Source organism: Suricata suricatta, chromosome 7, assembly GCF_006229205.1.
Source record: "Suricata suricatta isolate VVHF042 chromosome 7, meerkat_22Aug2017_6uvM2_HiC, whole genome shotgun sequence".
NCBI lineage: Eukaryota > Metazoa > Chordata > Mammalia > Carnivora > Herpestidae > Suricata > Suricata suricatta.
The window spans coordinates 38,887,852-38,909,655 of NC_043706.1; the positions used below are offsets into that span (position 1 = coordinate 38,887,852).

The 21,804-nt window shown below is 44.3% G+C and overlaps 1 protein-coding gene and 2 non-coding genes across 6 annotated transcripts in view; 1 reads left to right on the forward strand and 2 right to left on the reverse strand.

The window, feature by feature from the left end:
* Positions 1 to 21,804, reverse strand: part of CCND3 (cyclin D3) — a 93,290-nt gene that overhangs the window by 31,428 nt on the left and 40,058 nt on the right. The window lies entirely within an intron of this gene.
* On the reverse strand, positions 7,069 to 7,176 carry LOC115297266. Its single transcript, XR_003911367.1, has one exon. It is a non-coding gene; the product is annotated as a U6 spliceosomal RNA (small nuclear RNA).
* Positions 18,766 to 18,956, forward strand: LOC115297355. The gene has a single exon (XR_003911434.1). It is a non-coding gene; the product is annotated as a U2 spliceosomal RNA (small nuclear RNA).

Below are 21,804 nucleotides of genomic sequence, written 5' to 3' on the forward strand. Positions count from 1 at the left end.
CAAGCCTGGGCAAGTCAGGAAGCTCCAGCTGAAGTCTCTGGCCCAGGGCTTCTCAGATAATCATGCCGCTTGGGGGATGCAGATTCCCAGTCAGCAGTCGTAGGTGGGGCCCGAGATTATGTATGTCTCTCTCTCTCTCTCTCTCTTTTTTCTTTCTTTCTTTTTTTTTAAGTAATCACCAGGCCCAACGTGGGGCTTGAACTTCTGATCCTGAGATCAAGAGTCGCATGCTCTGCCGCTCTGCCGACAGAGCCAGCACCCCCTCCCCGCCTCCCACCCATTATGCACTTCGAAGCAGCTCCCACAGCAGTTGCCAGACCACGAGTCCTCAGCGAGGCAGTTTCAGCTGTGTGCACTCACATACTTTTTCTATTATTCTTTGTATCCATTTTAGGGCTACCTGTTCAAAGTGACTTGCAGAACCTGTTAACTCGGCAGCCCTCCCCCTCGATCTCTGAATCAGGCTCAGATACACCCTGCTGACTCTAATGACCACGAAGGTTCATATCCTTGACGGCGGTTATTTATTTGCTGCCCTGAGCCTTCCCCTTTCCAGGCCAAATCTTCCAAATGCTTCCAATGTTTTCACATCCGGTATTTTGTAATGAATTCCCTTGAAAAGGTCACAGACTTGTGAGAAAGGACTTTAATTATGAGTCTTTAAGTAACATAACCATCCATCTCAGGGGGTGGAAGACGGGAGGCTGTACTAGAAAAGATGAGCATTTTTTGCCGATTTAACCCTGATGACAAAGATAACATTTAGCTGACAGAAAATAGGGTAAGAGGTGTCACCAATTCAAAGATTATTTTATTTTTTTAATTTTTAAATATTTTATTTATTTATTAACATTTATTTTGGGAAAGAGAAAGTGACAGTGCACGCACAAGTGAATAGGGAAGGGGCAGAGAGGTGGGGGGAGAGAAACAATCCCAAGCAGGCTCCGCACTGTCAGTGCAGGGCTCGAATTCACGAACTGTGAGATCACTACCTGAGCCCAGATGGAGAGTCAGACACTTAACCAACAGAGCCACCCAGGGGCCCTAAATTTTATTTATTTTAATTTTTTTAATGTTTTATTTATTTTTGATACAGAGAGAGACAGAGCATGAGAGGGGGAGGGGCAGAGAGAGAAGGAGACACAGAACTGGAAGCAGGCTCCAGGCTCTGAGCTAGCTGTCAGCACAGAGCCCAACCCGGGGCTCGAACCCACAAACGTGAGATCTGACCTGAGCCAAAGTCGGAGCCTTAACCGACTGAGCCACCCAGGCGCCCCTAAATTTTGTTTATTTTAGAGAGAGAGTGTGTGACTGAGCACAGGGGGCGAGAGAGAGAGAGAGAGAGAGAGAGAGAGAGAGAGAGAGAGAGAGAGACTCGCAAGCAGGCAGGCTTCATGCTCAGCATGGAGCTGGAGCCTTAAGCGGGGCTCAATCCCATGACCCGGGGATCATGACCTGAGAGATGAAATCAAAAGTCTGGACATTCAACCGACTGAGCCACCCAGGCACCCCTCAAAGATTATTTTAGATGAATCACTGTACCAGAAAACATGAAATGCCCTAAAATCTTATGGTTCATATATGGAAGAAACTTTGGTAAAGGTTTTTCCAAAATTGACAATTATCCTAATATTTATTTTTTTAATTTTGTTTATTTTGGGGAGGGAGGGGCAGAAAGGGAGACACAGAACCCGAAGTAGGCTCCAGGCTCTGAACTGTCAACACAAAGCCCAACGTGGGGCTTGAACTCATAAACCACAAGATCATGACCTGAGCCAAAGTTGGATGCTTAACCAACTAAGTCACCCAGGTGTCCCAATTATCCTAATATTTATAGGACATTACCAATAATAATTTGTGAAGCTGAATTAAACCTTTTCAGACTAATTATCATTTTTTAAAAAACTTCCAATCAACCATGTTAGAGAAACACTGGGTTATCATTTTTATTTTTTCCATGGGAAAGATTACAAAATCATTGTCACAGGGGAATGCAACCAAAGAGGATACAGCAAAAGACATAAGACATGTCTTTTAGGGAGCATCAAGCAGTTCACACAAATACATAAGAGATGTATTATGGAGAAACATCAAGTAGTTCACACAAATATTATGTAAATCTGATTTTGTGATGTTAGGCTTTAACATTGTTTCCTAGTGTGCTGTGATTTCATCACAAAATATATATGCACCTTTGTATCTTAGTACTGTGATTTTGTATTGTTCTTTTTTTTTCTTTTTCTAATGTTTATTCATTTTTGAGAGCGAGACAGAGCGGGAGCGGGGTGGAGGTGGGGGGTAGAGAGAGACACACAGAATCCAAAGCAGGCTCCAGGCTCTGAGCTATCAGCACAGAGCCTGATGTGGGGCTCAAACTCAGGAACCAGGAGAACACGATCTGAGCTGAAGTCAGACCCTTAACTGACTGGGCCACCCAGGTGCCCCTGTATTGTTCTTCTTAAAGAGGGCCTCTAACATTGCATAAGCTTTAGACCCAACAAAATCCGAATCTACCATGGGTATACGGGGAAGCATGTGGGTCAGACCTGGTCTTAAATCACATTTCTTGGGGCACCGGAGTGGCTCAGTCAGTTAAGTGTCTGACTCTCGATTTCAGTTCACGTTCAGTTTAATTCATGATCTCACAGTTCATAGGATCAAGCCCAGTGTCAGGCTCTGTGTTGACAGAGCAGCACCTACTTGGCATTCTCTCTTTCTCCAACTCTCTCTGCCCCTCACCCCCCAAAACAAATATAAATACACCTAAAAAAAAAGAAAAGAGATCTGTCACTTGCTGGCTGTGGGCTGTGTGGCCTTTGACAAGTTACTTAACTTCCCGGAACTGCTGTCTTCTCCTTTATCTAAAATGGAATGGTAATATCTATCTTGTAAGGCTTCTCTGAGGATTATATAAGATACTTGTGTGTAAAGTGGCTATTATGTGGCCATCACAATGACCTTGCGGTAAAGAGACAATAGAGACAGTGAGAAGTTCATTTGAGGTCACACAGCTGAGGAGACGTCCTTTAGAAAGAATCTGGATATCAAGTTTATATTAACAATCTTCCTTTCTCTTATCTCCCACCACTTTCAAGACAGGAAGGAAAAAGCATCCGATGTGTATTATCACTGAGGTCACCCCCAGTCTTCACCAAAGAGAGGGCACAGAGCCTTTCAGCACTATGCGGGGATACGCAATGAGCACCCCTCTGACCATGCCTGTGGGAAACCGTGAATCAGATGAAATTAAGAAATACTTGGCCTTTTGTTGAAATCACATATTTGGTTACCAGTTTTGTGTTCTCCTTTTGCTACCAACCCAAACAACCCCAAGATTCTTCTCTTTTTTTTCTGCAAACTTGTGCCAGGTTCTTCACAAGAGGAAACTTACGGTGGTCCCACATGACAAACAGCTGTAACTCCCATTTTGTGGATGAAGAAACTGAGGCTCAGGGAGATACAGCACGTTGCCTGGATGTGAATCCTGGTCTGCCTAATGTCAAAGCCCAGACTTTTTTTTTATTTTTTAAATGTTTTTATTTATTTTTGATACAGAGACAGAGCATGAGAGGGGGAAGGGCAGAGAGAGGAGACCCAGAACCGGAAGAACCGGAAGCAGGCTCCAGGCTCTGAGCTAGCTGTCAGCACAGAGCCTGATGTGGGGCTCGAACCCACGAACGTGAGATTTGACCTGAGCCGAAGCCAGAGACTTAACCGTCTGAGCCACCCAGGCACCCCAAAGCCCAGACTTTTAATCATTAAGCCACACTGCCTTCCTGCCACTTGCCCCCACTTGTATTTTTCTGTACAGTGGGATGAGGATTTAGGTATGTTCTGGAATAGGGCATGGGCAAGCAAGATTCTTGTGGTTCCTGATCTCCATGAACCTGGGCGTTGCCCAGCCCTACCAAACCACTCCTATATCTCTATATCTGCCCTACTGACACATGCTTTTGATCCCACAGCTCCCAACAGAGTAGAACAAAGCGTTGTTTGCCTCCCAAGGAACCACCGGGTGGGCATCAGAAGACCTTGGTTGCAATCTGGTTGATCCACCATCTTGCCCTTTGGCAGGTCTGCGGATCTCTATGGACCTCATCTGACACGCTTCAAAAATATGGTAGGAAAAGAGATAATTCCAGGATCCTTCACAATCCCAACATCCTCTAAATGAGCCCATCCGGTAAACACACAGGCAGGTAATTGAACATGTTCCTGATGATTTTATGAAGATTCCCCACCAAGAACTAGAGGGTCTTCTTTTCTTTTTTTTTTTAAACATTTTTTTAATGTCTTATTTATTTTTGATACAGAGAGAGACAGAGCATGAGGGGGGAGGGGCAGAGAGAGAAGGAGACACAGAACCGGAAGCAGGCTCCAGGCTCTGAGCTGGCTGTCAGCACAGAGCCCGACGCGGGGCTCAAACTCACGAACGTGAGATCTGACCTGAGCCGAAGCCGGAGGCTTAACCGACTGAGCCACCCAGGCGCCCCGAGGGTCTTCTTTTCATAGTGCATCATGAAGGCTGCAAAGGAGATGTGGACACGGAGTTTAGAGAGCCCTGGCTCCGACTCCCAGCTCCACCGGTGCCTGGCTATGTGGCCTCAGGCAAGCCCTTAACTTCTTGAAGTCTCCCTGTCCTCCTCCATAAGATGGCAGTTTCAGAACAGTCCCATCCCCAAAAAACTATGAAGATACAAGAGATGAGGCCTGGAAAGGGCTCACTACCATGGCAGGGACTCAGCACACGGAGGCCATTATGGTCATCGTTGTGTACAATGTGCTCAGGCCTCCTCGTCTGCTTTCAACCTGGGACCCAGGAACCGAAGGGGGAACTTCAAAGAGACGCCGAGTTGGAAGGGCCAAAGGAGCAAGGGACATGGGATGGACAGATGGTGTGACTCCAGATGGCTGCACATGGCTGATCGGGGAAGAAAATGGCTTGCCCTCTGCCCAGCCCCACCCACGTGTATCTGGACAATGTCAATGAGACAGTAGGCTGGAAAATGCGAGAGAATGCTAAAACATCCAAAGTGGGAATTACAGATATTTCTGCAATGCATCCCCAATTTTCTATCTCCGCGGGCAATGCCAAATCCCTGGGCTAAAGCATAGAGTCTGTTCTTTCCTTCTCTCCACCTGGCACCATTCCTAATCAGAATTTCATTCTCCATTCAAGCAGTCAACTCAAAGCCTCCAATTCTTCCAGCATCTGAGAGCTCAGCCCATCTGCTCTAAATCCTTGAAAAGAAACAAATAAACTGATAAACCAAACAGCATTCCTATCATTTCTCTCTTAAAACAAAACAAAACAAAACAAAACTTGGCATTTATTTATAATAGTGAAAAAATGGAAACAACCTAAATGTCCAACAATAGAGAATTCATCAAATAAACTGTAACCTTGTAATAGATTATACTATAATATGGGAATGTACTATGATAGAATACTGTACTACATTACATATAATACTATATTACACATTACCACTGAATACTAAGAATGACCACGAATGTGGAATGGCGTGGTGGTTACTGCGGTGTGAGCCCCGGAGGTGGACCGACCTGGGTTTGACTACCAGGCCTGCCACATACCAGCTGTGTGGCCTTGACAAGTCTTTCTCTGCCTTCAGTGTGCAACGGAAAAATGACGATAATTATAAAAAGTCTCCGCCATCAGACTTAAGACCTGGCTTAAATCCTGGCTCTGTCACTTCCTAATCACCACGTGGTCTTGGACAGGTTAAAGAAGCCTTCTGCTCCTCAGGTTCCTCGTCTGTAAATAGGACCCAGGGGTTTTGGGGGTGAGGATGAAATGAGGGAGCACGTTAAATCCTTAGAAGAGTCCTCAGCAAAGCTAATGTGATGTTATCATCCCCCTCCCCTGCTCCGCCACAAACTATCCCCTGCCAAGTGATTCCTCAATATAAACACACATCCAAGTTGCCTAGAACAAACCACCCTGAAAAAGAACCCCCGAGCTCCTCCATATGGGCCACATCAACCTGTACCAGCCCACGTGGGCCCCTGGGCAAGGGTGTCTGTCATCGGTAAGAGTGGCTTCAGCAGGCACTGGCCCTCTGGCCTCTAACGGGGGCGGTTGGAGGGTGCTGGGCTCACTTCATTCCGGTGGAAAAACAACAGCCTGAGCTCAGGCTATGGTGAGCCACGTGACGGTGCGCACTGCCCTTGAGCTTTACTGGAAACTCACCGGCTGTCTGCAGAGGGCTTCTGATGGAGGGTCCCCAGTGCCCCGCTTACCGCTCCGCAACAGCCCGACTCAGCCGGGGGTCACAGAGAGGCAGCCACCTGTTGAACCACAGCACAGTTCACTTCCTATCTTAGTTCTTCCTCTGGGTAAACCCTGGCACGATTATCAATTTAGCCCTCAAAAGGGGGGCGGGTGGGTGGCCAATCTGCCATTTCTCTGGAGCCTAACTGTCAATTTCCCACGGTTCTTGACTCCCAACAGAACTAGGGCAATTCACACGGCACTTTTCAAAGCGTGTAGGTACACACGTGCCCGATAGAAGGTAGGGGTCCTCACTGAACGTGTACGATGCCTGAACAGGTTAGAACGCGCTTTCCCCTCCACTAACTGACTTCATCCTCACAAGAACACTGGGAGCTAAACTTGGGAGGAGCTCCAAGAAGGGGAAGGTAGGGCCTACTTCCTCAGCTTCTGAGGCTCCAAAACAGGACCTGCCAGCACGTCCGCAGGGGACACTCAAGGTAACCAGTGCCCCGAGACAGAGATGTACCCCACACAGCCAGGTCCCAGTGCTGCTGGGAGACACAGCGGACCCAGTGGACAGGACAGGGCACGTGGGGCTTCTGGCAGGCACATTCTCTCCTTGCAGGCCCTTTCCCAAGGGCAGCCAGGGGCAATGCAGAGGTGGTTTGGTGGGCAAGGGAGCAAAACTAAGGGAGAGAGCCAACAAGGTTCCTGTGCTGAGGCATGGGTTGGGAGAGGTGACTTTTTCCACCAAAGGGAAAATCACTAGTCCAGGCTGGGCATCCCCTCTACCCAATCACCTCTGGCTTTTTTTTTCTTTTCTTTTTTTTTTTTTTTATATGGAACACTTCACGAATTTGCGTGTCATCCTTGCGCAGGGGCCATGCTAATCTCTGTATCGTTCCAATTTTTTTTAGTATATGTGCTGCTGAAGTGAGCACTGGCTTTTTTTTTTTCCTTAAGTATCCACAGCTAATGGGCCTTTCTTTGTAGATAGGTTAGTGCTTGGTCCAGTGACAATCAGGTCCCATGGTTTGGAAGCCATCCTCCTTAAGGTGACTGTGCACACCCTGCCGCATCCATTCCGTTCTGATCTCATGGTCAGCCTCTCTTAGTCTGACTTTTCAGCTCTGGGTGGAGGTGAAGGAAGTGGGGAGAGACGTATCTCCGTGGCCACTGGATGGAATTCTCATCCTCACTTTATGTAGGAGGAAGCCATGATAACAAAACTGCGCTTTGTATAAGAAGGATGTCACACCCTAAGCTCCTTGGGGTGGGCACCCGGGGGGACTGTCCTCAATAACACCTTCCAGCCCCATGGCACGAAGCACAGAGCCTCCCCATCAGGAGCCTTCTGCACAAGCTTGCACGTTGTGATACAAGGGTGGGTAAAGCCTCTGCTGGCTTGAGGCCACGGGGCAGCGGTGCCTCGCGCAGTCTGCCCACCAAGAGGGGATGTTGGAAGACCTGCACAGTAGTTGTAGGTGGCGGGGCTGAGCAGAACTGCTCACGTCTTCACCCAGCCCCCCATCTAAAAGCTCACATTTGCAGAATGACTCACTGGGATGCAGGGGTCCAAACCATGGCCCCGCAGTAAGAGAATCTCAGGGTCAGAAGGAGATTCGAAGGCACCTACTTCAGCCTACCCAAATTATTCATTTTCCCCACAACCCTAGTTCCCAGAAATTTACATTTCAAAGACCAATAGAATTTCCCCCAAAATTTTGGAGACCAAAAAGTAAGACTATTGCCAAGTAACGTTATTAGGGAAAAAACCTATAATCTATATATACCGTATTTCAGAAAACAAAGAATACCTGAATACCAAACCCTTTGAGAGAGGGCTCAGATTAAAGGATAGTACTTTCTTTTTAATCTAACCCTTAATAATAATAATAATAAACTCTACACTCAACATGGGGCTTGAACCCTGAGATCAAGAGTCACATGCTCTTTCAGGGCGCCTGGGTGGTTCAGCTGGTTAAGCGTCTGACTTCGGCTCAGGTCATGATCTCACGGTCTATAGGTTCAAGCCCCGCTTCTGGCTTTGTGCTGCCCAGAGCCCGGAGCCTGCTTCAGATTCTGTGTTTCCCTCTCTCTCTGCCCCTCCCCCAACTCACTCTCTGTCTCTCTCTCTCTCTCAAAATAAAATAAAGACATAAAAAAATCTTTTTAAAAGAGTCACATGCTCTTTAAACTGAGCCAACCAGGGGCCCCTAAAGGACAGTACTTTCAGAGGGATGCAGTTAGTTACACAAAAAAACCAGTGCATCGTCTGATGAAAACTAGTTTGGAATCAGCCCTGTGCCAGCCCCTCAAAGATTCCTGCAGCACTTGTGAAAACTTCTTCAGTGGTGGGAGCTCACCATTTCTGAGACAGCCCAACTTATTTTCCAAAAACTCTAACTACTAAGATTTTTAAAAATATACAGATAGGGGCACCTGGATGGCTCAGTCAGTTAAGCCTCTGACTCAGGTCATGAACTCTCTGTGCTAACAGAGCATGCTTCAGATTCAGTGTCTCCCTCTCTCTCTACCCCTCCCCTGCTTATGCTCGGTCTTTCTCTCTCTCTCAAGAATAAATAAACATTAAAAATATAGGGGCGCCTGGGTGGCTTAGTCAGTTAAGCATCCAACTTTGGCTCAGGTCATGATCTCATGGTTCACAAGTTCAAGCCCTGCATCAGGCTCTGAGCTATCAGCCCTGCATCAGGCTCTGAGCCTGCTTCAGATTCTGCATCTCTCTTTCTCTGTGTTCCTCCCCCACTTGTGCTCTGTGTCTCTCAAAAATAAAATAAACATTAAAAATTTTTTTAAATATTAAAAATATACACATATATAGATATATTCCTTTTAATGTTTACTTATTTTGAGAGAGAAAGACATAGAGAGCACACACAAGCCGGGGAGGGACAGAGAGAGAGAGAGATGGAGAATCCCAAGCAGGCCTCATGCTGTCAGCACAGAGCCCGATGTGGGGCTCCATCTCACAAACCTTAAGATCATGACCTGAGCCAAAATCAAGAGTTAGACGCTAAACCGACTGAGCCACCCAGGTGCCCCAAGATATATTCTTATTAAAAAATTCATCTGTTAGGGATAATGTTTCAGGAGCTTTCATCCCTTCGCTCCACCCCATGCCCTGCAACCACCTATTGCACCAACTCCACTGAGGCCTGGTAAGTAGCAAGAATAATAGAGAAAACCCTGAGTGTCCACTATGAGCCAGCACTGCTTTGGCGTTAATGTGCATTCATTCAATTACTTCCTGGAACAGCCTCATGGGGTAGGTACAACGATTATTCCTCTTTACAGATTTTTAAGAAGCACAAAGAATAATTTGCCCAAGTAATGGCCAAGTTCACATGCAACTCCAGCAGCCTGGCTCCAGAGCCCATCCTTCTTTTCTTTTTCTCTTTTTAAATGTTTGTTTGTTTTTGAGAGAGAGAGAGACAGAGAGAGAGAGAGAGAGAGAGAAAAAGAGCAAGTGCACACCAGACTGGGAGCAGAGGAAGGGCAGAGAGAGACAGGGAGACACAGAATGTGAAGCAGGCTCCAGGCTCTGAGCTGTCAGCACAGAGCCCGACGCGGGGCTCAAACCCACAGACCATGAGATTACGACCTGAGCCAAAATCAGACGCCCACCCAGTAGCCCCCAGAGCCCATCCTTCTTAACTATGGCACTTGTAGGAAGGCGTCCTGACAAATCCAATTCGAAGGCAAGAAATACATCCTCCGCTTCCCTCCTCCTCCCATGGCCCCTGCCCCAGTTCAACTTCTCCTTCCATTTCCCCTGGATTGCCACAGTACACCCAACCCCTATCCCAGCCTCCACTCTCTGCATCGAATGTCCTCCCTCCAATCTTGCACACATTTAAGTTGCTGGCTTAAACTTATTCTCTATATTGGGGCGCCTGGGTGGCGCAGTCGGTTAAGCATCCAGCTTCGGCTCAGGTCATGATCTCATGATTCGTGGGTTCAAGCCCCGCGCTGGGCTCTATGCTGACAGCTCAGAGCCTGGAGCCTGCTTTGGATTCTGTGTCTCCCTCTCTCTCTGCCCCTCCCCTACTCATGCTCTGTTTCTCTCTGTCTCAATAATAAACATTTAAAAAAATCTTTAAATAAATAAATTATTCTCCACGTAAAGTAGTTATGCTCAATTAAAGAAAAGTTGGGAAACACAGACAAGCAGAAAGGCCTTCCCTGACCAGCCCCATTAAAATGACACCATCATGCCCAGGAGTTCACGCTCTTGGCCCAGATCTTGCTTTATCTCTCTTCATAATTTTCCCACTCTCAGATATTACATGCTCATTTGTTCATTTGCTTATGGTCAGACCCCCCCTATCAGAATGTAAGCTCTCCATGGAGCCTGGGTGACTCAGTTGGTTGAGCGTCTGACTTCGGCTCATGGTTTGTGGGTTTGAGCCCCACGTCAGGCTCTGTGCTGACCTCTAGCTCAAAGCCTGGAGCCTGCTTCAGATTCTGTGTCTCTTTCTCTGCCCCTCCCCTGTTCATGCTCTGTCTCTCTCTGTCTCTCAAAAATAAATAAAATGTAAAAAAAATTTATATATATATTAAAAAAAAGAATGTCAGCTCTCCAAGGGCAGAAAATGTGCCTCAGCTCTGAAGTTTTTTCAGTATCTAGAACAATGAAGAGCAAGCAGAAGCTTAATAATATTTGTTGAAAGGATAAATGAACGTTCAGGCCACGGACCCATGAAGCTAAGGGGCCCCAACTGCTGATATGAGCCACCAGGCTGGCCTCGACTCAGCAAGTCACCGTAAACAATGGCCGTGTGATATGCTGGCATCACCTAGCTTTATTCCTCTCTCCTTCCCTCCCCAACGCCCTCCCTGTATAAATTTGATATATTTCTAGAAGACAGTTGGACTATAAGTATCCAACCCCTCAGTTGGTTGAGGGCCTGACTTCAACTCAGGTCATGATCTCATGGTTCATAGGTTGGAGCCCCACATCAGGCTTTGCACTTACAATGCAGAGCCTACTTGGGGTTTTCTCTCTCCCTCTCTCTGCCCCTCACCTACTCACACTCTCTCTTTCTCCAAAATAAATAAACATTAAAAAATGTTTTAAAAATACTCATATTGGGGCACCTGCTGGCTTAGTCAATTGAGCGACCGACTCTTGATTTCAGTTCAGGTCATGATCCCAAGATTTGTGAGACCGAGTCCCACATCGAGTCTCTGTGCTAACAGCATGGAGCCTGCTTGGAATTCTCTCTTTCCCTCTCCCCCTACCCCTCCCCTGCTCATGTACACTTGCTCTCTCTCCCTCCCTCAAAATAAATAAATAAACTTAAAAAAAACACCTCATATTCTTTTAGGAATATAGTAGGAAGCCAGAGGATAAGAATAATTACATAGACTTGGATAATCATCTCAAAACTATACATAAGTTTTAAAGATATGGAGAAATGCTCAGTATATTAAGTCAGGAGAGAGAGAGAAAAAAAACAGAAGACAAATTTAAGTAGAAAAAAAGAGTTAAGATGGTTAAAAACAGAAACGAACCAATCAACCAACGTGGCTAGAGAAAATGATTCCTCCTACATTAAAGTATCAATGCATGGTTGGGGCAGGGCAGCGGGGAAGTGGAGGCATGTTCTGTCTCTTGATCTGGTGTTTTGGGCATGTCACTTGACACCTGTGACGTGTACTCCTGTTTTATGCCCAGAGAGACATTTTCTAAAACATTACTATTGGTCACCTCTATATAGTGGAGTTCTGGGTGCTTTAAATTTTTCTCCTAAAAAGTTCTATATTTTCTAAAATAATATGCTATATTTCTATATTTTTAAAAAAGTGAAAAAATTGAATAGAATATGAGCATGCCTTGGGGCTCCTGGATGGCTCAGTCAATTGAGCGTCTGGCTTCGGCTCAGGTCATGATCTCACGGTTTGTGGGTTCGAGCCCCGCATCAGGCTCTGTGCTGACAGCTAGCTCAGAGCCTGGAGCCTGCTTCCGATTCTGTGTCTACTTCTCTCTCTGACTCTCCCCTGCTCATGCTGTCTCTCTCTCCCTCTTTCTCAAATAAATAAATAAATAAATAAAACATTAACAAAAGAAATGAGCATGCCTTATTACAGGTGTTTTGCAAAGCAATTTATGAATAGGCATTAAGGCCTTTAAAAATATTCAAACCAGAAATAGAAAATGTTTGGAAAAAAATCCACAGCAAATCATTAATGGTGATCACTTTGTGGAGTCTGGCTGGGAAAAGAGGTGTTAGGGAACTTTTACTTTTTTAGTTGGTATATTTCTTCACAGTTTATTTATTTAACAATGAGTGCTCGCTTCAGCAGCACATGTACTAAAATATTTATTTAACAACGAGCATGTGCTACTTTCGGAATCACACACACACACACACACACACACACGACCAGGATTTCTAGACCAGGAATCCTATCTCTAGAAATCTATCCTTAAAAAAATATATTAGTAATAAATAATCTGAATAGGCCTATAATTATTAAAGAAGTTGAATCAGGGGCACCTGGGTGGCTCAGTCAGCTGAGTGTCCAACTCTGAGTGTCAGCTCAGGTTATGATCTCAAGGTTCATGAGTTTGAACCCTGCGTCTGGCTCTCACAGTGCAGAGGCTGCTTGGTATTCTCTTTCTCTTCCTCTCTCTCTCCCCCGCTCATGTGCTCTCGTTTTCTTTCTCTCTCTCAAAGTAAATAAATAAACTTAAAAAAAAAGAAGAAAGTGACTCAATAATTAATAAGTTTCCAAAACAGAAAGCACCAGGCCCCTACAGGTTCACTAACAAATTCTATCCAACATTTAAGGAAGAAATTATACCAATTGTCTATAATCTCTTTCAGAAGATAGAAGTAGAAGGTATACCTCCCAACTTATGGCATGAGGCCAGCATTATCCTAATATCAGAACCAGACAAATACATTACAAGAAAACTACAAACCAAATCTCTCATGAATATAGATGCAAAATTCCTCCCCAATATATTAACAATTTGAATCCAACAATGTATAAACATTATACCCCAGGAGAGATTTGTCCAAGACACACAAGGCTGATTTAACATTCAAAACCCAATTAATATAAAACATCGTATCAACAGGCTAAAAAAGAAAAACCACATGGTAATATTAAGAGATGCAGAAAAAGCATTTGCCAAAATCCAACACCCATTCATTATAAAAACTCACAGCACCTAGGAATAGAGGGGTACTTCTTCAACTTGATAAAGAACGTCTACCCAAAACCTATACCTAATATCATACTTAATGATGAGAAACCCAGTTTTCCCACTAAGATCAGGAACAAGGTCAAGATGCCCCTTCTCCCCACTGTTTGCAACATTGTACTGGAAGTCCTTGCTAATCCAATAAGACCAGAAAAGGAAATAGAAGAGATACAGATTAAGAAGGAAGAAATTAAGCTGTATCTGTTTACAAATGACACGATTGCCCATATGAAAAGTCTAAAAGAATCAAAGCGACAAAAATCCTGGAATTAAGAAGCAATTGTAGCAAGTTACAGGATACAAGGTTAATATTCCAAAGCAGATCACCTTCCTATATACCACAAATGGAACAAGCGGAATTTGAAATTACCATTTACATTAGCAACCCCCTCCGAAATATTTATTTTTTATATGAAATAGCATGTGAACAGACATAAATGAGAAAAACTATAAAACTTTGATGAAAGATATCAAAGAAGAACTAAATAGAGAGCTATTTATTCCATGTTCATGGATAGGAAGACTCATATGTATATATATGTGGAAAAATATATATATTGGTAGTACAATGAAGCAAAGATATTCTTTTCAATAAATGGTGCTGGAACAATTGGACATCTATATACAAAAAAATGAATTTAGATATAGACCTATACTCCACAAGAAAGTACCTCAAAATGAATCACAGACCTAAACATAAAACTCAAAACCATAAAACACCTAGGAGATAACATAAGAAAAACCCTAAATGACCTTGGGTAAGGTCATAATTTTATAGATTGAACATCAAAGAGATGATCCATGAAAGAAATAATTACTAATTACTAAGCTGGGCTTCATTAAAATAAAAAACTTCTGGGGGCACCTGGGTGGCTCAGGCAGTTGAGCATCTGACTCTTGGTTTCGGCTCAGGTCATGATCTCATGGTTCACAAGTTTGGGCCCCACCTCGGGGTCTGCGCTGAGGGGCTTGGAGCCTGCTTGGGATTGTGTCTCCTCTCTCTGCCCCTCCCCTGCTCTCTCTCTCTCTCTCACACACACATATGCATGCACTCTCTCTAAAAATAAACAAACTTTTAAAAATAATTAAAAACCTTTGCTCTGCAAATGACAATGTCAAGAAAATGAGAAGACGGGCTACAGAGTAGGATAAAATATTTGTAAAAGATACATCTGATAAAGGACTGTTGTCCAAAATATATAAACTCTTAAAGGGGTGATGGGCATGGAGGAGGGCGCTTGTTGGCATGAGCACTGGGTGTTATATGGAAATCAACCTGACAATAAACTATTAAAAAAAAAAACCCAAATATATAAACTCCTAAAGCTCAACAATATGGAAATTAATAATCTGGTTGAAAAATGGGCAAAAGTCCTGAACAGATACATCACAGATACAGAAGACACACAGATTGCACATAAGTATATGAAAAGATGTTCAACATCATATGTCAGCGGGGAAATTAAAATTAAAAAAAAGATGAGATACCACCTGTATAGGAAAAACCTCACAGTCCTCCTGTGTATTGATTTTTTACTCTCACATGACTGGCACACTCTGACACCAGGTGGGGGGGGGGTCCCTACACCAAGCAGTTCTGCAACACCAGCTGGGTGTCCTGCAGTTTACCTCCATTCTGACACTACCTTCTTGGAGACAGTGTCAGATCCCACAGGCTAAGGGCTCACTCCCACAAGACTTCCCTCCATCTCAGACGCCAATCACAAGTCTTAAGTACCCAGGTTACCCACAACTTTATCTGATTGTCTACAGATCAACCATGACCCCCTCCTCCTTGAATTTGATTAATTTGCTAGAACAGTTCACAGAACTCAGGAATATATTTACCAACATTTACCAGTTTATTAAAGGATATGATAAAGGAGACAGATGATCAGCCAGATGAAGAGATGCATAAGGTGAGGTCTGGGAGGGCCCCAAACTTCTGTCCCTGGGGAGTTGGGGTGCATCATCCTCCTGGCACGTGGATGTGTTTACCCGCCTGGAAGCTTCCCAAACCTCACCAGTATCAGGATTTCTGTGGTGGCTTCCTCATGGAGGCATGAATTATTAAGTCCATTTCCATCCTCTCCCCCATTTCTACAGAACAGGGGGATGGGGCTGAAAATTCTAAGCTTTTAACCATGGTCCTTATAGTGATCAGTTCCCACCCAGAAGCCATCTATGAGCCCACCCAGAGTCATCTCATTAGAGCAAAAGTCACTCCTATCACCCAGGAAATTCTAAGGGACGTAAGATTCCTATGTCAGGAATTTGGGCCAAAGATCAAATATCAGAACAAAAGATGCTCCTAGCGCGATTATCTCAGGAAATTACAGTGGGTCCTGCTTCGGATTCTGTTTCCCTTTCTCTCTGCTCCTCCCCCATCCATGTGCATGTGCTCTCTCTCTCAAGAATAAATAAATATTAAAAGAAAAAATTTTAAGGGGGAAAAAAGGAGCTTTCTAGCCAGGAAAAGCCATGAAGGAAACAAATACATATTACCAAGTGAAAGAAGCTAATCTGAAAAGATTGTATGATTTGAACTACATGACATTCTGGAAAATGCAAAACTATGAAGAGAGCATAAAGATCAATGGCTGCCAGGAGCTCGTGGGGAAGGTCAGATGAATAGACGGAACATAGAGGATTTTTAGGGCAGTGAAACTACTCTGTGTGATACCACAGAGGTGGATACATGTCATTAGACATTTGTCAAAACCCACAGAATGCGTAACACCAAGGGTAAGCCCTCACGTAAACCATGGACTTTGAATGATACTTATAAAGGCACAGTGATTCGAACAGATGTGCCCTTTGGTGCAGGATGTCAACAGTGGGGGAGGTTGTACATGTGCGGGGACAGGGAATATGTAGGAATGCTCTGTACTTTTCACTCAGTTTTTCTGTTAACTGAAAAAGAAATTTATTAATTTAAACAATTACTTAGGCATAGGAGTATAACCCTTTGGTTATTTGTGATAGCAAAACTGTGTATGCAATCTTACAGTCTGAAGGCAGGGAGACGGTTACAGGAATCACATCCCACAACCACTCCGTTCTAGCTGCGAAGCATTTATACTAAGCAGGGCAAATGCTGAGAAATTGAAAAAAAAAAGGCAGGTATATATATATATATATATATAATCTTATGAATGGAATGATAAAATCATGCATTGCAAAAAGGCTAGGAAGTAACCTGATGAAACATTAGGAGTGAGTTGTGTTTGAGTTGCAAATTTTGTTTTTAAAAATGTGTATTCTTTTTATTGTAAAACTCAAGATAGAAAACTTAAAATTATAGAAATCAGTAGCAGACAGAAATTACCCATAACCCCATTATCTGGAGGTAAGAGAGATCACCTTCAGGTGTGAGACAGCGGGCGATTTTTTCTTTCTGTTCTACTATTTGTAGATTTTCTATTGTGAGAAAATTTAATGTCCTTTAAAATCATCCTCTCAGAGGGGAGCCTAGCTGGTTCACTCGGGAGAGCATGCGAGTCTTGGTTCCGGGGTTCTGAGTTTGAGCCCCACATGTCGCACGGAGTTTACTCAAAATTTTAAAAGATTTTCGAATAATAATAAAATAAAATCATCTTTTTTCAGGCATCAGTTCTAAGGCCACCAACAGCTTCTCCGCAGAATCTTCCAAATCTTCCAGTTTCAGTGGATCTCTCATCTCTGTCTGTACTGTGTCTGTTTTAGCAAGGGACATAGTTACTTCTATGCTTATTAATTGTGTACTTGCATTTCCCTCACTCATTGCAAGCACAGGCAAGTCCTTTTTATATCCTAGCTTTGGATCAAGAAATTTACTGGGGCGCCTGGGTGGCTCAGTCGGTTAAGCACCTGACTCGTGGCTTCGGCTCAGGTCATGATCCGGAGGCTCGCGAGCTGGAGCCCCCATCAGCTCTGTGCTGACAGTGCAGAACCTGCTTGGGATCTTCCCTCTCTTTCTGCCCCTCCCCTGCTTGCACTCTCCCTCTCTCAAAATAAATAAATAAATAAACTTTAAATAAAAGAAAGATGGGGCGCCTGGGTGGCTCAGTCGGTTAAGCCTCTGACTTCGGCTCAGGTCAGATCTCACGTTTGTGGGTTCGAGCCCCCCGTCAGGCTCTGTGCTGACAGCTAGCTCAGAGCCTGGAGCCTGTTTCTGGTTCTGTGTTTCCTTCTTTCTCTCTGTCCCTCCCTCTCTCATGCTCTGTCTCTCTTTGTGTCAAAATAAATAAAACATTAAAAAAAAGAATAAAAAAAGAAAGACAGCAATTTACTTATTAAATGTCCCTGGCCGGGCCCAGCCAACACGGTGGATGCCCAAAGAGGATCCATCTTCCTTTAGAGGCGCTTGATGGCCTAAATCTTTCCCAACTTCCTAGCTTGAATGTTGCTCCATCTCTCCCTCCCACAGACCAAGACACAAAGGGCAGGGCATTTTTTCCAGAGGGGCCCCGTCATAATGCACCTTTGTATGAAGAAGCAACCTTTGCACTGGCTCCAATTAGTATTTTCAGAGAAATCCATTTATCAGATTAACTAGTTGGCACTGACATGCAGAATCTGACCCTGGGACAGAGATACAGGAGAACTAAGGTGGGGTGGCGAGCAGCGGGTGGAGGCAGAGGAAAGATCTGGCTGGTGGGGACAAACGGCGTGAGTGTTCTGGGGTAGACGAGGTAGACTGGGGGCAAGACAGGCAAGGGGCAGGGATTGGGGTCGGGGCAGTCCAAACTTAGGAGACCGATAAAATAAATTTCACCTACTTTACCAAAGAGATTAGAGCCTCAGTGTGAGCTGAAACCCAGGGGCAGCAGGAAACCCCAGCGGGCCCTCAAGAACAGCCTCAGTCTGTCATTTTAGGATTTCAGGTGATCGTTTCTTTTCTGTCCCTAATGATGACGATATCCACAATTATACAGTGCCACTGGACTATGCTTTTTATTGTATTAACCTGATTAATCTAAAAAACCAGAGGAGATTGGTGTAATTATCTTTATGTTACAGACGAGGAAACTGGCACAAAAAGATTAAGTAACATGCCCAAGTTCCACACCAGATGTGGACAATCTAGAGTGTGAACCCATCAGACAATCTAGAGTGCTCCCTAAGTGCAAAGAGGACACAATGTGATCTTCCCTTCCAGAATGAGGCCCCTGGGGCCTCTCTCTCCTCAGCCCTTTTCTTTTTCCTTTCTGGTTCTCCAGGAGGAAGCAAAAGGGCTGGAAAGCCTGGAACACTGAGGTGATTTTTACCATTTAGAGGTGACCCATAAACAAACTCTTAAAAAAAAAAGGAAAGAATCGCTTCTCGGCCTTTTGGCTAAGATCAAGAGTAGTATCTGTTCTTATTAGTTTAACATCTGATATGTCCTCTATTCGAGGACAATATATTAAATGGATTTTTCGAATTAGGAGATGGAATAGGAGCTTGCTCCGTCCACTCCATGCATCGACCTGGTATTGCAGTACTTCCAGGAACGGTGCACCAAAAATAAAAAAAAAATTAAAAAAAAAAAGAAAAAAAAGAAGATCCTCCCACCCCTAACTGGGCTGAATTCAAAAGCTCCCCGTCTATCAGCCTACCCAGCTGATGCCTTTAGTTTAGTCTTGCAAATAACCCCTATGCAACTCCAGGAGCCCAGAGAAGTTCAGGCATTTAAAAAATATTGTAGGGGTGCCTAGTTGGCTCAGTCAGTAGGGCATGAGACTCTCAGTACCAAGGTCATGAGTTCGCACCCCACATTGGGTGCGGAGCCTACTTAAAATTAAAAAAAACTGGGGAACCTGGGTGTCTTAGTCGGTTAAGCGTCTGACTTCAGCTCAGGTCATGATCTCTGGTTCATGAGTTCAAGCCCCCATCAGGTTCTGTGCTGACAGCTTGGAGCCTGGAGCCTGCTTCAGGTTCTGTATGTCTCTCTCTCTCTGCCCCTGCCCAGCTCGCACTCTGTCTCCCTCTCTCTTAAATATAAACAAACATTTAAAAAGTTGAAAAAATAAAATAAAAATTACTTATTGTATACCTACTATGTGCCAAGCACTGGTCTAGGTGCCAAAAATAATCTGGCAGTTGAAAGGACAATTACAGTAAACAAGACGGCAGAAAACTCTGAGGGTCTCCTCAAGCAGGGAGGGCACACAGGGGACGACCGAGGCGACTCCCCTTTGCTCCATGGGTCAGCCCTTTCCAGGAAGAGCAGCCACAGGAGCGGGTGAGGAGTGGCCGATGTCAGAGATGTCTCTGAGACAGAAGATGCTTAACAGAGGGCTCTCAGACGCACAGATACCACAAGATGTACGGGGTCTGCAACCCTGAGTCACTGCTTGGAGCTTGTGAGCTGAGAAAAGCTGTCTAATTTCATGTAACCCTGTTATAATAGAGTCTATTGTGTAGGGAGAATGACAGACAGCAGTTCTGGTGTGTTTCGTGGAGCTGTGGAAATGGGCTTCCCCTGGTCCGGGAAACTGTTCCCTACTTGGTGACCCTCTTCCCCACAGGGCTAATCTCTTCTGTACAGTCTCCTGAAGCACCTTGTTTGAATTTCCACAATGGCACCTCTAATGGGTGTTTTAGGGTCAGTCTTCTATTGGGTGGTGAGCTCCTGAAGGGTAGGGCTTAAATTAAGCCCATCACTCAGGTGCTCAAGAAACAGCTGATTCATTGGGGAGAAAGGAAGAACAATGTAGCTCTGGAAAGAACATCCAAACTGATGATAAAACACCCAGGCGGTCCTACTCGTGCATGCACGTGCGTGCGAGGTGGGGAGAGGAGAGAGAAGCACAAACAGGCCCTATGCCATCAGCACAGAGCCCAACACGGGACTTGATCTCATCAACCGTGAGATCGTGACCTGAACCAAATTCAAGAGTTGGACACATAACCAACTGAGCCACCCAGGTGCCCCTCCGCTAGCATTTTAAATAAGGGCTTCAGGCTCAGGTAAGAAGTTAGAGGTACTTTGGAATGTTAGAAAAGTGTCAACATTGAGAACTCTAATAGCAGAAGAGATCCTGAAGGTCAAGATCATGGTACCCAGGCACTGCACCAAACTCTTTTCATCATTATTTTACTCCATTCTCAGAGCAACCCCAGGAAGTAGTTACTATTATTGCAACTTCAAAGACGAGGAAGCAGAGACTTAGGTTATAATGGTCACATGCTGTTAAGTTGAGAAGCTAGAATTCAGATACAAGCAAGAGCAACACAATAAGCATAATCGTAATCAAAAGACACTGAATTACATTTAAAAAAATTTTTTAATTAAAAAAAAGTTGTGTTTTTTTTTTTGGAGGCTTCATGCCCAGTGTGAGCCCCATGTGGGTCTTGAACTCATGACTATGAGATCAAGACTGCGCTGAGATTAAGAGTCAGACCGTTAACCAACTGAGCCACCTCAGGTGCCCCTTGCATTAGTATTAGTGAATTCCTAAGATGCCCCAGATAATTTAGTACTTTTTTTTTTTTTTGCATAAACTCTATGCCCAACGTAGGGCTTGAACTCCTAACTCCAAGATCAAGAATGACATGTTCTACCCACTGAGCCAGTCAGGTGCCCCTAATTTAGTACTTTTAATACATTTACAACTTGCAACCATCCTAAGAAGCAGTATCTACAAATGCTGAAGTATAGCACTACTAATCAACTAAGCTCTTAACCACTATGGCTTTAAGTAAGCATTTGGGGACACACACTATTAACAGGCTAGAAAGATAATAATTTGCAAAGCACTTTACAGTTTGCAAAATGATTTCACAAACCTTATGTCACTTGATTCTCACAACATGCTGAAGGGAGAGGGGGAAGGTAAGTGTTTGATACCCAGTTGAAAGATGAGGAACCTAATACTCCAGGATCCGATTAAGATGAGAACAGAGGCCTTATGACTTCTAATCCAGGCCTCATTAAAAGCAAAAGTAGAAGGCCGCCTGGGTGGCTCAGTCTGTTGAGCGTCCAACCTTATAGCTCAGGTCATGATCTCAAGGTTCATGGGTTTGAGCTTCATATCAGGCTCTGTGCTGACAGCTCAAAGCCTGGAGCTTGCTTGGGATTCTGTGTCTCCCTCTCTCTCTGCCCCTCCTCCACTCATGCTCTGTCTCTCTCGCCCTCTCAAAAATAAACAAACATTAAAAAAAAATTTTTTTTAAACTTAGATTGTATTGTAGTTTCACTTAACAGTATATAAAATGCTGTGTTGTGACAGGTATCAACTATCCATTAGATACTGAATCATTTCTTCTTAAGCACTACTAACTGCTTGTTTTTCTTGAAGCTAGATCATTCTGAATGTTTCCTGTTAGACCTATGAGTGCAAACATATGGTTTCTGTCCTTCTCTGCCTGG